This window comes from Camelus dromedarius, chromosome 4, assembly GCF_036321535.1.
Source record: "Camelus dromedarius isolate mCamDro1 chromosome 4, mCamDro1.pat, whole genome shotgun sequence".
NCBI lineage: Eukaryota > Metazoa > Chordata > Mammalia > Artiodactyla > Camelidae > Camelus > Camelus dromedarius.
In genome coordinates, this window is record NC_087439.1 from 91,651,556 (window position 1) to 91,667,868 (window position 16,313).

Here is a 16,313-nt window from a genome sequence, read left to right on the forward strand (position 1 = left end):
TAAGACCTAGCATAAAAGTAGAGATTGTATCTTTTAAAGGAGGGTGAGGATGATAAGAGAAAAACCTCTAAACTTTTTAGATAAATCCTTCTGACTGCTGCGCAAAGTCAGGACGGTGATTGGTGCCAAGCACAGGACTTTGTCGATTACATGCAAACACCCATGTCAGTGACTCACCCGATCATGCTTTAATCCCATAACCGAGGGGCTTTTAAAAATTATAGTCAACAAGGCAGCTTACTAGTTATGACTGTCATTGGAACTGGGTTTTCCTCAGAACAGCTGGAGTGTAATGTGGTGGGAAGAAAGCCTGTTGTGGGTGAGAGGCCAAGGATTGCTTGCCTGGGAAGGATGTGCAGCTAATGTTTGATAAAAATCTGTGAAATGACTGCGCTCAGCCAAGCTGAGTAGAGGCCTGCCATCTTTCATCCATGGGAAAATGTAGCACACTGTAGCAAAAGTATTCAGAAAACAACATTGATTATTAACTTTATGTCAATCATTGCAGGACAGGTAAGACATGGCCCTGTCTCTACAAAACGTGTGGTCCAGTGCATGCTCTGTGCTGGGTTGATAGGAGCTGGGAGAAGGTTCCTGTTCTAGTAAAGGAGAGCGATTGGGAGTAGGTTTGGGAATGGCGTCTCCAAGGATGTTCCAGGTGGAGCAGTGCAGGGATGTGGTATGTGCAGGCCATTGTCATGGCTGTGTCATAGGAGGGACTCACAGGGGCAGTGGGAGATGCTGTCAGAAGTGTAACGAGGGCCAATCTTGGAGGACTTTGTTTGCTCTGCCTTGAAATATGAGTGTTTTCTTGAATTCAGCTTGGTACCCTGGAAGCATTTTACATATGGGAGTGGTGGGCTAGGACTTTCTTTTTAGAAAGATCTCTCTGGCAACTCTGTGGAGAGTGAATTGGAAGGGGTCAAGGTGGACATCCAGGAAGCCAGGTAGATGGCTGCAGTGGTAATCTAGGTGAGGCACCCCCCGCCCCCCGCAACCTGACATCATACAGCGGGTAGGAAGGCCCAGATGGGAAAGGTGCTGAGGAGGTAGAATCAGAACCAAAAAAGGGAGCAGGGAGTGGGGGACATCTGAATACTTCTGGGTTTCTGACTTGGCAGCTGGGCAGTTGTGGTGGCACCCAGCAGAGTCCCTCCACCATCGCAGGAGGAGAAGCAGGCGTCAGCTGGGAACCCTCTGAGCTTGAGGTGCATTGGGGCCATCTGGTTAAAGATACCCACGAGGCGGCCAGCCACGGAAGTCTGGCGCACCTCTGCCACCCCGCCGTGGGTTCTTCCTCTGCTCAGGGTACAGAAGTGTTCCTGGAAACATCAGAAACACATCTGTCTTCCCAAGCACAGTAAGCAGGACTAGAAACATGATATAAAGGCTACTGAGAGAGGCAGCATGAGCACACACAGGCCTTGAGGAGCCCCACGTGGCACAGCACGAAAGCCTCTGTCCCCCCTCCGTCAGCCAAGGCACCAGAGGAGGGCTTCCTGTTGGCACAGAGCTGGAGGAGAGCAGCCATCATCCGCACTCGTCCGCCCTCCCTCCCTCCTTACCTTCTTCCCAGCGGAACCCTTCTCATTTGTTTAAAAAAAAAAGTGAATTCATTCCCAGTCCTTTTAAATCCAACATGTCAGTGATAGATGAGGCAGCATTCTTTAACTTCAAAGGAAAAAAGTATGTGAGTGAATGCAGGCCAGGGGAGTTGAAAAGTCCAAGGGAACAGGAGACACATGGAGTGACCCCGCCGTCAGGAGGAGTGCCCTCGATCCCACCCCTGCTGGTGCCATGCAAAGGCACAGACAATGCCACTTTCAGTAAATCATGAAGGATCCTGAATACCCGTTTTTGTCTGTTTTCAATGGACCTTAGGCATATTGCTTAAGATATAGCCAGCCATTTGTGCTGGGTTCCCAGCTACTCAAAGACTCGAAGTCAAGTGCTCTCTCAACTATATAATGGAGTCTTTGCATAGGGGATTTTGGGGGAGATTTTTTCAGATTTCCATAGCTAGTCATAGTAAAGGTGACCTCGTGGGTAGCATGGGCCATTGTCACCCTTCACACATCCGTCCTTTGAGTGATGCTGAGCTTTGTGGGGTATCCATGCAGCACCTAATTTGATCACACGTCTGACCCCTGCCTCCCTTTGGCACCGTCCCTTCTCTCTGCTCAGTGTGCTGCTGGGCCTCTACACAAACCCTGGCTGTCCTCTGGAGGCATTCTGTGCTAAACAGAGAGTGCTTGGCTGTTTTTCCCGCTTTCAGAACTCTAGGCCCCCTAGTGAATCTGGCGTGGGGAGTGGCTGCTTGTTCTTATGAGGGTGTGCACACGAAGATGCCTGTTGGAAGCGCCTTTGAAAAGTCCACAGTGGAGTCTTGGGAAGCAAAGAGAAGAATAACCTGGGGTCATTTAAGGGCTGGCTGGTCATTTCCTTAATCGTCTGTGACCAGGAAGAGCCTGATATTCTATAAAGAAACACAGAGGCTTCCTTGGCCTAATGTTAATAATAACAAACAGCTAGAATTTATTGAGTACCTGCCATTTGCCAAATGCTTTCACGTGTTACCTCATTTAATCCTTAAACCTTATACCCATTTTTATAGATGAGGAAACTGAGACTTGGGGTCAACTAACTTGTCAAAAGTCTCATCTTTGGAAGTGGCAGAACTAGGATAGAAACCTTCCTTATTCTGCTTAACTTTTATACTTCTCTTGTTTTATATTCTTCTAGAAAATCTGAGAAATGGATCAAGTCTTACTCTTAGGATAACTTTGAAGAGCTATTTTAGAATACTGTGCAATTCCATTTATATAACACTCTTAAAATGACAGAATTATAGAGCTGGAGAACAGAGTTGTGGCTGCCAAGAGTTGGGGATGGTGGCGGAGAGCAAGGTGGCCCAAGGCGGGGTCTTTGTGATGAGGGAACAGTTCTGTATCCAGGTTGCAGTGGCAGCTACGCACATCAACACGGGTGTCTAGATGACAGAACTAGACACACAGATCATGCCTATGTCACTTTCCTGGGTTTGATACTGTGTTATGATTATGTAAGATGTCACCTTTGGTGGAAATTGGGTAAAGAGAACACAAAGCCTCTTTGTGCTAACTTTGCTCTTTCTGTAAATCTCTAGTTTTCTCAAAACAAGAAGTGGGTTGTTTAATTCACCTGAATGGGACACCAGCATTGCACCTGGGAAGGTCTCAGCTCAGAAGTTGCTTGCTCTCAGAAAGCAGTCCACATTATAGCAGAGGAACACATACCAGGAGAGAGTCTGGGATTTAGCCTCTGTCAGATGTAACCCACGGCTCTGATGTCTTATGGGAAAGTACTGAACTGAGAGACGGGCCCTGCGTTTAGTCCCAGGGCTGTAATTGTGTGACCTGGGGCAAGCTTCCCAACTTCTATGAGCCTCCGTGTCCCCAGCTAGTAACAGCACCCACCCTATGAGCTTGTTAAGAAAATCCATCGAGAGAGCACACTAAGGTGCTTACTAGTACAGGAAGATTTATTACGCATACTCATTTTTGTTACCACCATCAGTGTGATTTTTCTCTCCCATGTTGTACCCTCTGCTTTGTAGTCAGACCAACCTCATACATATTCACAGAACAGTGCATATTCATTCTTATTTCTCTGGTTTTGGTCATTTACTCCATCAACAATTATTTCTTGAGGACCTACTTTGTCAAAGACTCTTAGGAAGACAGTGATGAACATGGATATGGCCCATGTGGTCTGTGCCCGAGGAGAACTAAAGTCATTTTTTTCCCGATTACCTGGACTCTTCCATCTGCGTCTTTCAAATCCTTGCTGTCCTGCTGGACTCACAGGCCTCATCTACTCCATATGGGCCACTCGACCAGGTCCCTCTCTGAGCTCTGACAGTGTTATAGTCGGTGGGACTTAGTCCTCTCTGCCAGCCTGGACTGTCCTTTCCCCCAGGCCTCCCGTGGTGCCTGGTACGGTGCTGAGCAGCACAGGGAGCGTGTTCACCAGGTGCCTGCTCACAGACTTGTGAAGTTCATGGCTGGAAGGAGCTGAAGACAGCATCTCTTCTGAGGCTTTCATTTTACAGATGAAGTCATGGACAGAAGCTTATGGCTTACATAATAGAAACTGGCTATATGGGTCCCCAACATTTTTTTCAATAGGATATTAATAGATTGTATATTAATCTTAGCTTTTGTTGTTGTTGCTTTGTTTTCCTTTTTTATTCCTACTGTCCAGTATGTTGATTAGCTGACTGGTGTTTCTTCTTTTCATTTTTTCCAAACCCTGAGAGTTAGAAGCCCTTGGCTCTAGTTTGCTCTTATTACTAATGAACTGTGTGACTGAGCTGTGTCAACCAGAGGTCAGGTTCGTTGAATTGGAAAAGCAGAGCCAACCCATTTCTCTTTCTCCTTCCCTCCCTCTCTCTTTCATCTCTCTCTCTCTCTCTCTCTCTCTCTCACTTACTCTCACTTAGGTGGGCTTCCCTGGCACCTCCAGTCTCCAGGCAGGACACTGCCTCTGGCAGGCCCACCAAGTGTCTGTTCCCTCTAGTCCAGCTTCTCCACCTGAAGCTGGGCAGGTATTCTGTTCAGCCTCTCATGAAGGTGACGCGTCTTAAATTCCAGTTCTTCTTCAGTTAGACCTTTGCCAGCGGCCCATTAAAGACTGACACTCTAAGCACCATTTGCTGTCCTACATCTGTTAAAATCGAGAAGAAAGAAGTAAATTATCAGAGCCCCTGGCTTCCAACTTGGTGCTCTCTTTATAGAAGGAAAAATAGCAAGTGTGGCCCAGTGGGGAACGCACCGACTGTAGTTAGATGGGTCTGGGTGCCAATCCTGGGTCTGCCAAGTTTAAGTTCTTGGTGCCGGGTTTGATTGCTTATGGAAGCTGTTATTTCTGCTGCTTATTGCAGGGCCCTGCATCACCTAGAAATCTTTTATTTAATAAAGGTTTATGGGGAATCAGAAATAGTAATCGATTGGGATTTCTCTATTGGAGCTTACAATCTAGTTGGTTGGTGTGATAGTTAAACAAACACACAGCTGGAGACATGTTTCAACTTGAGAATAAAGGAGAAGAATCAGACCACGATAGAAGCAATTTTCTCTTATCCGGACTGTGGGAAGCCAGCCCTCTGCCATGCTCTAGCAGGTCGTTGCGGCCCCTTCCTTCCCCCAGAAGAGATTAGCTGACAAGTTGTTGCCGATGCAGAGACGCTGGACGGCCTCCATGTTGAAGCACATCTGCCAACGTGGCAGGGCCTTGGAAGCTTTTCTCCTGAGGGACGAGCCTCTTTTAGGGGCACTTCGGCCTCCCTGTCTGCTGCTTCAGTGGGAAGCAGCCCAGGAGACCTGGTCACCTGAGAACACGAGACGGCTGCCCTAGATGGTCAGCCTGCAGCCGCCTGGCCACCGAGCGAGCCCTGGGTCCTGGGGGAGCTGCTGAAGCAGCCGGGGACCTTTGAAGGCCATGTTTTCCTGCGGAGTGCTCTCCTGCTGTGTGTCCTGTGCAGAGAGAAGTGGCTCCCCAAAGATTACTCTAATTAAGAAATTGAACCCTATTATTATGGAAATTCCTCGGATTTTAGAGTGATCTCATCTGAAACTGTTGAGTCCCACCCAGTCAGCTTGTTCCACTGTGTCCTCTTTTCATTTTGATCTCAACTCTTGATAAGAAATAATCCCAGGCCTTATTACATCAGAAACACTAATTGTTTGCCATAGCCAGGTTTCCCTCATTTAATTTTCACAACAACCCTATGAAGTAGTTACTATTATTGTCCCCATTTTACAGAGAAGAAAACTGAGGTACAAAGAGGTTAAGGTAACTTGCCTCAGGTCATACAGGTAGTAGGAAATAAAGCCAGGATTCAGAGCCAGCCTGAAGTGTCTGTACCCTTTACTTCTGTACAGTGCTGCTTGTTGTTTAGAGGTTCACCCATTCACAAGTGGAATGAGTGAGCACCTTTCTGGTGTAGTAAGTCCTGTGTCCCAGACATGAAGGTTGCAGCAAAAGCATGAAGTCTTAAGAGCACTAGAGAGAAAGCTAGTCCAGTGTAATGGGCAGAAAGTTATTCCAGAGCATCCCTAAGGCCTCTGCAGACAGTGAGAGCCTCTGACTGTCTGTCCCCTGTGTTCCAGCCCAGAGCCCCTAGAGAGATTATACAGAGGTTGGAGGGAAAACAAATTTCTGCTTAATGAAAATGTTCCCCTAAGATTATTGTGAAATTTATTTTTTTAACATTTAGCATTATGTCTAGTTTCTTAAATTATTTTCTACTCTGTGAGATTATCCAAGGAGTCTCTATTACCAGAGCTGACTTTTCAGTTAGCAAGGCAAATAGAAAATCTGTTCATTTCCTTCTTACTGGATCCTGGCCCTTTCTAATATCCTCCACTAACCTCTTTAAATTTTTTTGATCTTTGCCTTTCATCTTAGCTGTAGACTTCTTTCTGAATTTTCTTTCAAGTTCACAATATCCATATGTTCTTTGGTTTTTACCATGGTTAGAATGGTACCTATTAGATTGATATGTGTTCAAAAAGAAAAGGCTACTTAAGACCCTAGTAAGTATTTTGCATGAGAATTGGAACCTCCAGTAACCCCAGGTATGGGCCTCCTGGGGGTCCCTTCCAGATTATTCTGAGCAATCTACTAAATGTTGTCAAATCAACAGACGTTTTGTAACTGGATGGCTGTGGACAGTGATTCTTCTACCAGGAGGTGCTGCTAAGGCCACTGCTGCAGGTTGAAGGCAGGTTGGAGGAGCAGGACAGTGGGGCAGAGTGGCTGCCCCGGGACCAGAAATGACCTTAGAATGTTGTCCTGGAATATTTGCTGGGACATTTGGCATTGTCTGGGAGGAAGGAAGCAGAATGAGCAGGGAATCAAGTCATGAACTGTGACAGTTGCCCTTGGCTATATAAGACAGCTTTATGCAGGTGAAGTCTTCACTGCTGCTTCTTTCTTATTAAAACATCTAAAGATGTGAGCACTGGTCTTCCTAAAATCTTTAGAGCTTCTCTTCTAACAGATATAGCAAGGACTTATTACAGATGCTTGCTTCCAGTAAACCTAGCAAGTATCTCACATTCATTCATAAAACCCGCCACAAGGATGACCATAGAGGAACTCAGCTCCATTTTACAGGTGGGAAGGCAAAGGCCATCAGAGCCCCACTAGCACCCCAGAGTCTGGGAAAGAAGAGAGACCAGGCCAGAGCTGCTGGCTCCCGGCTTGGGGTTATGTAACTCCTCAACTCCTCAAGTCCCTGGAAACTGAGGCCAATTCCCTGGAAGATCATTCTGTTCTCTCCTGTTTTTTCAAGAATAGAGCCAGCTTGATCACTGGCTCTGAGGTTGTATGAGAATGTCCCGTTTTCTTTCTTCCATGAACTGAATGCCTACCATCATGATTATTGTTTAATCAGGTTGTATTTGAACTTGCCTGGATCTCATATTTTTATGTTTATTTGGCTTGTTTTGAAGAACTTTATTTATGTATACTCTCATCTATTTCCAAAAAGGATTTGAGAAAACTTACAACAAAGGAAATAAACAGTAAAATGAATACAGTAAAAAGAAATAAAATAAGAAACAAGGAAAGGGGGCAGAAGTAATAGGACCTCTATAAGAGTGAGCATAATTCCTGTGACTGGGCATCGTATTTTCTGATTTCAGTATCAGAAGTAGATTCTTGTTTTAGGGGGAAGAGAGAGACTTTGTAAGGTTATTTCTTATAACGAATCTCATTGAGATAAACAGCAAGTTTCTACTATATGGTCAATATCTTATAGTAACCTATAATGAAAAAGAATATGAAAAGGAATATGTGTATGTATACGTATGACTGAAACTTTATGCTGTACACCAGAAATTGATACGACATTGTAAACCTACTATGCTTCAATTAAAAAAAATTTTTTTAATCTCATTGAAAGTCAGGGGGTACTTTTCCTAGCACTAGAAGCACTTTCTCACATGAGGTTTGAAATCAGGGACATTAAGTGTTCTAGTGGACAGATTTTACATTTCTGGGAAGTGAAGAAGGAGGTGTTATAAAGCTATTTCTTAAAACAAACTTTGGTGAAAGTTGAAGGATATGATTAAAACACAGCTTGAGGAAGACAAGTAAGCTAGTGAGCAAGCTCATGTCATCTACAGATGTGACTTTCCTGTAGCCTAGCTAGACTTGGGGATGAAGCTTAGACCATCACCTGAGTGAGCACATAGCCTGTCATTTAGGATGCTTCTCTCCGCTGTGTGTGAATAGAAACTGTGTAGCAGAGACACTGAAGCAGGAGGCTCTGGCAAGGGGATATTCTCTACTATTTGGGGCAGGACCACAAGCCTTAGAAAGTAGATGGCTAGGCAGCATAACTGATACATTCTAAATGCAAAGGGATTCAGACAGTATCTCTCCAAGATGCATAACCACCTCCGTACATTAGGAGGGGCCATACGCAGTTCCCACAGTCAACGTGGGCCCTTCCCTGCAGAAGCAGCCTTGGGCAACTCCAGTCCCTGAAGGGTGGTTGGCCTGAGCCTCAGAGCTCTGAGCAGAGTTGGTTCTGATCTGGTAACATCCAAACACAAGTTACCCTCTTTGGCCATGAAAATCCTCAGAAATGCTCCTGCTGTGTGTAGGACGAGCATATTGGTGGCACCATCCCTGCCTTTGACTGCCTGTGACACATGCAGACTTGCTCACCATGCTCTGCATTCCCCGCTGTCAGATTGCTCAGGAATTTGAGGGGCAGCAACATGGCCCAGTGACCAGGTAAGGCCTGATCAGGAAAGCTGGGGCAAGGGAATGTCCATTCTGCTAATGCAGGGGCTGGGATGGGGGATGAGCTCTTCTGTGCTGGTCTCACCCACTGATAAAGGCAGAGGTGCTGTGGGGCAGTGGCTAGCAGAGCTCTACTGCCCTGGCCTTGCTGGTAAGCAGTGAAGTGACCCTCAGAAAGGTGGGCAGGAGGGGTCAAGGCTCTTCTCTCCCGGGGACCGGCTTGTTGACTGAGGCAGACCTGGAAAGAACCAACCAGGTAGGCCTCTGGGACTCCTGACTACAGAGCAGCCTTCCCTCCGGGTTGACCATCACTCTGGAGACAGGCAGTTTTTCTTCTGAGCAAGTAAAACCTCAGCATTGAAGAATCCTTGTCCTGTCACTTTTAACCTTAATGAGGATAGAACGAGCCTCTGGAACAAGGTACAGTGGAGTCAGGAGAAGTGGCCTTAAGTGAAAACACAGCTGTGGGGTTTACAGACGGCGCTGCAGGGAGGCGTCATCCAGTGGGAGCGGCCAGCCTCGCTATAGACTTTCCAGTGCTAATGAATCGGGAACTCCATGCTGAACAGGATTTAGTTTGATGGGTCCCTGTGCCAGCAGATGGATGTATTTTTCTTGAAAGACCAAGGTGCCAGAAATCTCCATGATTACGTTACTGGAGCAAGGTTCTTTTTTGTGGTTTGTGAAGTTGAGCGTCAGGACTGCAGGATTCTCTTGCTCTTTCTCACTCTTATTTTTTCCAGGTCAGAACCAGAGCTTGGGGTGGGGAGGAAAATCCTGCTGAATGAGCAAGTTCTTTCTTAAAAAGCTCTCTCCAAGTCCAAAAAGACTTCAGTGGACTTAGGAGAAAGAAACTTAATACATTGCCATAGAATCATTTGTGAACCAAGTGGAAGCCAAGTCCACAGCATCTTTGTCTTATAAAAGAAAGCAGAGAGGAGATGGAAAAAAAGAAATAATGCTTAGGAAATCCAAACCAAACAACGAAAACTAAAGAAGAAAAACTAAAGATCACCTCAGAGAATGGGAAGATTTCCTCCTAATAAGATTTTTCAATAACAAAACCAAGGCTCAGGTAGAAGTAACTTTTCTGTTCTTTGTAAGCGTGTATTAAGTGGCATACCTGAAATGCTTGAACTGTGATGGGGTTTGCCACCTTCAGCTTAAGGGAGTTGGACACCCTGCAAGACCAGTGGACGGCGAGGGGAAGAGTTGACCATGGAGAGGCTGGAGGCTTCCCAGCCTGGTCCTTGACCTGCGTTTGAACCTTGGTCCTAATAGCTAGCAGATTGAAACAAGCTCATAGGCCTCCCGGAGAACCCATGTTGGTTTGAACTAAAGCGATCCTGGCCCCAGAACTCGCACTCTCCTTTTACCAGCTACCTCTCTTATTACACCCCTGTGAGAGGAAGTCAGAGCTGGGTCATGGAGGTCACCCCTGTTTGGTCACAGAGCAGGCTGCGGAGAGGGGAGCCACCCTCTTCTGCCCGGCCTGCAAGCACCATCCAGGCCATGGTCAAAAGGAGACTGGTTGCCAGTCAGAGGTCATTGTGGAGCTACTGTAGGTGAGACAGGCAATTCTTAAACTTCCTAACCCATTTCTTACCCTTCCAAAGTCAGACCAGCATTTTCAAAAGCACCAGAGGCTCTGAACTGGTATTACTTAGCTGATGGAGTTTAGTACCAAGTGGCCTGTGTGTATGTTCTCCAGGAGTGTGGCTGTTTGGGAAAGCCAACTGTGTACCTGAGCGAAATGAAGACGGATTTGCTCACTCGCCCAGGGAACATCTGGCAAGCCACTCTAAGCCACCTTTCCTGTCCCGTCCATTTACTGTCTTTTAGTTCTGAGTATAATCTGGCCCGTTGGCTTCACTGGGCGGCATTCAAGGTGAAGTCATGTCCCCTTTCATAGTTACATTAAATGACTCCATGGGCCCCTCTGCTGCTTAGCCCGGGGCATTCATTCTTCCCTTAGGTTCACCTGAAGGCTCTTTCTCAAGCGAGAACCCTGAGGAAGCCTTGCTTAGCCCTGAATCAGTCATTCTTATTGCTCACCTGTTGCCACCGGCTGGGAGAATGGTCCTGCTGCCTCCCTTGCCACCCTCCCAGACCCAGCGCCCAGAGGTGCTGAAAGAGGACCGTGTGCAGGCCCGACAACCCCAACAGGGCCTTTACCCCACGTTCCCACAGCACGTGGGGAAGGACTTCCTCTCCCGAGGCTCCTAGCCCCCTCCACTCCCTCCAGCCCCATCAGCTCACCCACGGCACTGGTGTCCCTGGGGCCCGTGCTGGGGCAGGAGGGCTAGGTCAGAAGGGGCCCCAGCAGGAGCCACCCTGGCTGCCCAGAGCCTGCCCTCCTTTGCAATCTAGCCTGAGCCCCTGGGAGTAGAAGGCTTTTCCAGTCCCTGCTCAAGAGAGATTGGTTGGTCCTTTGTCCAGAGGAAAGCCTTGCCTCTAGCCAGTCGCATTTCAAGGCCTCCTTCCTCTGCTGGTGGAGGCTGACAGAGCAGCCTCATTAACTGCCTTCGCTGCCTTCCCTCCTCACGTAGTACCAGGAATGTTGTGTGGTTGGAAACTGTCCTCCCAGGAAAAAGATCGACTCATGGCGGGCTCTTCTGCTTGACATGGCAGCTGCCTCTGGAAAGGGAAAGCCGGACCTCGTGAAGCCTCAGAGCAGCTGTCATCCTTGCAGCCGACTTCCCTTGAAGCCTCTCCGTGGGTAGATCCCCACAGGCCTTGGTGAGAGCCAGCACTGGTGCAGGTGGCATCCTATAAGCCTGCCTGTTTTTTTGCCGTGACTGGCTGGTGGAATGTAGTCAGTAAATACTGTCCAGTGAAGGACTGCGTGCCTCTTCAAAGACACTGGCAAAATGGGAGCACTGGGCACAGAGAGGATTTGTGCTACAGCTGATAGTCTGGTGGCACAGGTACCGGTGGGGGCAAATGTGAGGTGGAGTCCCGTTACAGAAGCGAGAGGAGTAACAAACTCAGGGATGAGACTGGGTGACATCGGGAGCCTGCGGGGATATGATTCTGTGTCTGTAAATTAAATGACTAGAGCAGTTAGTTGTTGACAGGTAAACAAGATGCTCTACGTCTCTGCTCTGCAACTCAGCCCAGTGATAGGCTTTGGGCACCTGCTGTGACAGAGATGAAGGCACTGAGTGCCCAGGGTTCCTGGTGAAGCTGCACACCCCGACCTCACTGGGGAGAGCAGCACTGCCTCCAGTTACCAGAGGAGCGAATAATAAAAGATCCACTCTTACAAAGAGAAGCTCAAAGGTTGTGTTTTACTCTTGCTGGGACAAACAGAAAGGGCTCTCCCAGAAGCAGTCGTGGCATGAGGAAGGGCCCGGAGGTGTGAGAGCTGTGGCAGGGTCCAAACTCACAAAGTGTAGGAGGAGCTTTGCAGCAGGATGAAGGAGGGGCTCTCTTCCCTGTCCAGCCGACTTACTTCTCCTTTAAGACTCCTGTCACTACCCTGAGGTCTTCCCTGGTTGGCACACTCTCCTCAGCATATGCCCACCCCTCCCATCCCTCTGCCACAGTCCATATTTGTTCATGCAACCAACCCCCAGAGGGCCTAGACTGTGTTTAATTCACTTCTATATGGCAGGCATATAGGCAGCAGGAAGCCATCAAAGCCCTTAGAGAGGGAAGTGTCATCAGGCTTGTGTTTTAGAACGCTATCTCAGCTGTGTTGTGGAGAGTGGATTAGGGAGAGCAGAGAAATAATGAGCAATTATGAAAGAGCTGTCGAGGCCGGAAGGGCTGGCGGAAGCCAGGCACGGCTCCATCAGGGCTCTGGCTCTGCTCTTCTACATGTCTTTTGAGTCTGCTTCCTTTGTGAGTTGGCTTCCTTCTCAGGCTGGTAGCAGGCTAGTTATAGCAATTCTGGCCCTTGTGCCCAGAAGCACCCAACAAACATTGGCCTCAGTTGGATCACATGTCAATTCTTGAACCAGTTCCTAGGGCCAGGAAATGCCATGCACTGATTGGCTTGGGTTCCTGACCAGCTACTGAAAGATATGTAAGATTATCTTAGAACTGCCAGGCCCAGCCCTGGAGACTGGATCTGCTTCCCCCTGAGTTCCCTGGTCTGGGGTGGGAGGGTGTATAGCTGAATTTTGAAGGAGGAAATGACTGCTGGATATGCACCTGTGTCTGCTGTAGGGACCAGTTGGACTGATTCATTCATGTATTGAACCTTGCACATAGTAGGCACCTACACACACCCACACACACCTACACACCCGCAGGGACACACTTTGTGGATTGGTTTATCTGGGAAACAGCATGTCATCATCCTGGATGAATTTCAGACCCCTCATTGAGGACCCCCCACCCTGACCTCTGACTCCCTATTTCTTGACTTCTTGGATCTTGTGGTTGACTGTTTTATCTACAAGATCAGACACGGCCTGCTCTCTGATCACAGCCTCCAGTCCCTCCCACACCCTCACCCAGTGACTCCCACAAATCCTCCCTTTGACCTTGTGGACACCTAGGAGGCCAGTATAACCCAGTAGTTGGCAACGTGGACCACATTTCACTTCTGCCACTTACTTGCTGATTTACTTAAACTCCTTAGCAATGTAAGGATAGGGTTGTTGGGAGAATTAAATAAAGTCACACATGAAAGATGTGTAGGATAGAGGATGTACTCAAAAAATATTAGCTCCCTACAATACATCTTTCACTCAGGCCCTTCGGTTTTCTTCCAGTCAGTTCCTTCCACTTTTATTTCCTGCCTGTTCCCCCGTAGGGTCCCTGGTCCATCTGTTGTCAGTATCCTATCTCTACCCTCTTGATCCCTCAAACCTATTCTCCCCTCATACCTTAACCTATTCTTCCCTCATTCCTTTCTGGAAAATACTCTGCTCTGCACCAACCTTCCTTTCTTCATGCTACTGTCTAGGTTACTAGAAAAAAATCAACAGCTGGGCACATGGTTGCTGTAATAACTTCAGACCCTGTGGCCTCAGCTAGACCTTAATGCTCCCTGGCTGTCCTTACACTCTTCCCTGGTCAGCTGTCTTTCCTCTTCTCCAAAAACGCAGTTTCAAACCATCACTTTCTTCCAACTTCCATTCCTTCTCTCACCAAACCCTCTATTCCTTGCAGATAATTTAGCCTCCTACTTCTCAGAAAAGAACAAAAATCAAACTGGAACATTCCGAACTACCACCATTCCCCGCACCACCTGCCTCACACCAAGTCTATAGGTATATCTTCATCCCTGCACACAAATTATTTAACTTTTATCCACCTCACGTTCATCACCTGTGAAAAGGAAATAGTAATACCTAAATTCAGGTGGTTGTGGTCAGGATAAAGGACAGCCTTTACTTGGTAGGCATTCAGTAAGTGTGAGTTCTCCATTCAGTAAGTGTGCATACTCTTCTGTCCCCATTTCCTCTCTCCTCCTCCCCATCACTACCTCTGCTTACTTACCTTCCTGTTGAATTGGTATATACATCGTTTCTTGACCTTGAGAATCCCCCGGAATTAAATTTCCCATAATTCCTTCATGACTAAGGACAGCAGCTTGTATCTCATCATGCTTGTCATAAAGAATTTAGAAAATACAAAGAAAGTAAAGCAATCACTGTTGCCATTTTGTTATCTTCCTTCCCGTTATTTATGCAGTGTTTGTTCTTTTTGTTTGTAGTGGGGGTTTTTTTGAGGGGGTTTTATCAAATATGCATCCTGCTTCTTTTCTTGTAACCCAAGTATTTTCCCAGATGAATAAAAATCCTTCATAAAACAGTTGAACGGTTGCATGCTATTCTGCATGTGACTGTGGTATGGTTTATTTAATCATTCTATTGCTGATTTTTTAGAAGCTTTCCAATAAATAATACTGAGGTGAACAGTTTTGAAAAAAAAAAACACTTTCCCTCCTGCATTTATGATAATTTTTCTAAGCCATAAATTTATAACTTTAATCACTGAGTCAAAGGATTTGAAAATTTCTAAGCAGTGCAGTCTTTGAAATGGACTAATTGAACATAGGCCTGACCTTATCTGCAAAGAGGGAAATAAAGAAAAAAGGGTTGTAATTAATAGATTTTTTAAATAATAATTTTCTATTTTACTGAAAGAGGGCTGGGAAAATCCAGGCAGTGGTCTGTAGGGAAAACATGCCTTTGACTTGAAGTTCTTGGCTTCATGATGGTAAAGAAGGGCTTGTTTCTGTTTTCGTGTTTTCATCTGGGTCAGTGAGAGGACAAGCCATTCCTACAAGCTCGTTCCCCTCTAAGGAAGAGAAAAAATCGTCCAGCATCTAATGATGCAGATCATTAGCTGTGTTAACAGCCTTGCAGTTAAAAAAAAAAATTACAATAAGGTATCCTCCTAATGTGCAGTTAATTTTAGTTAAAATTTCCCTGATGATTTTAAAACCCAGTGAATTTGTAAATCTGGTAACTGGCTCTGCATTTGGAAATGTTAGTGCTGCCATAGCCGGTTCGGCTCTAGCAAGACACACACAACTTGCTGAGCTCCGGCTTCCCAGCAACACCTGAGCACTCCCCTCAGAATCCAGAAAGACACCAAGACTTAATTTATTACCAGAGTTCTTCTTCTTAATCTTCCCTAATCAGAAAAAGCTAATGAGTGCTGCCAAGTCAAGATGTCCAAAGTCAGACTTTTGAGACTCCCAGATTCAGTCTTCCCACTCAGCAGTGAAACAAACACCTGCCTGGTGGGTTAAATCAAAAACTTGAATCATCCTTGATTTCTTCTTTTCTAACCTCACTGCTCCCCAACACCAAATCCATCAGCATATTCTGTTGATCCTTCTTCTACAGATTTTCTTCTAAGATCTCAGATGGTCCATTCCCTGTCATCTTGCCCCCCTGCCCGGTAGTCCCAGCCCCGCCCCTCCGCTCACCTGCGCTACTCAGGAGCCGCCTGCAAGGCTCCTGCTTCTGCTCTCTGCCCTACAGTCTTTTCTTTCCGCAGTTGCCAGAGGGATTGTGCTAAAACATAACTTTGATTATGTCACCCAACCCTTCCTTAAAACATGTCAGAGGCTTTCCTTTGCTGTGAAGGTAAAGGCCACAAATTCTAAGGTGGCCAAGAATGTCCTGCATGTCCTGCCCTGGCCTTCCTCCCCAGCATCATTGCCCACTGTGTCTCCTGTGTTCATCCTTCAGTTCCCGCAACTCCTGCACCAAAGCCTCTCTACACGTGCTCTCTGCTGAGGAGAGCCCTCTTCTCTCCCTGTCCACCCCATCCATCCTCCCCATGATCTAGGTGACTCCTCCTCCTTCCCTCATTCCCAGTCTTGGTTAGGTTATTTACTTCTGTAGAAACATAGGAGATTTTTTTCCCTGCTTCAGAGAAGCTATTTTAAAGTTTTATATATAAAGAGTTTTTTCATTCATTATTGTGATTATGTGATTGATGTCTGTCTCTTCTACTAGACCATAATAAGATCCTCTCTGCTACTGTTCAGTGTTCTTTCCCCATCAGCTAGCTCAGTGTCTGGCACAAAGTAGGTGCTTAATAAG

At 46.7% G+C, this 16,313-nt stretch overlaps 1 protein-coding gene across 7 annotated transcripts in view; it reads left to right on the plus strand.

The window, feature by feature from the left end:
* Nucleotides 1-16,313, plus strand: part of DIS3L2 (DIS3 like 3'-5' exoribonuclease 2) — a 321,790-nt gene that overhangs the window by 270,208 nt on the left and 35,269 nt on the right. The window lies entirely within an intron of this gene.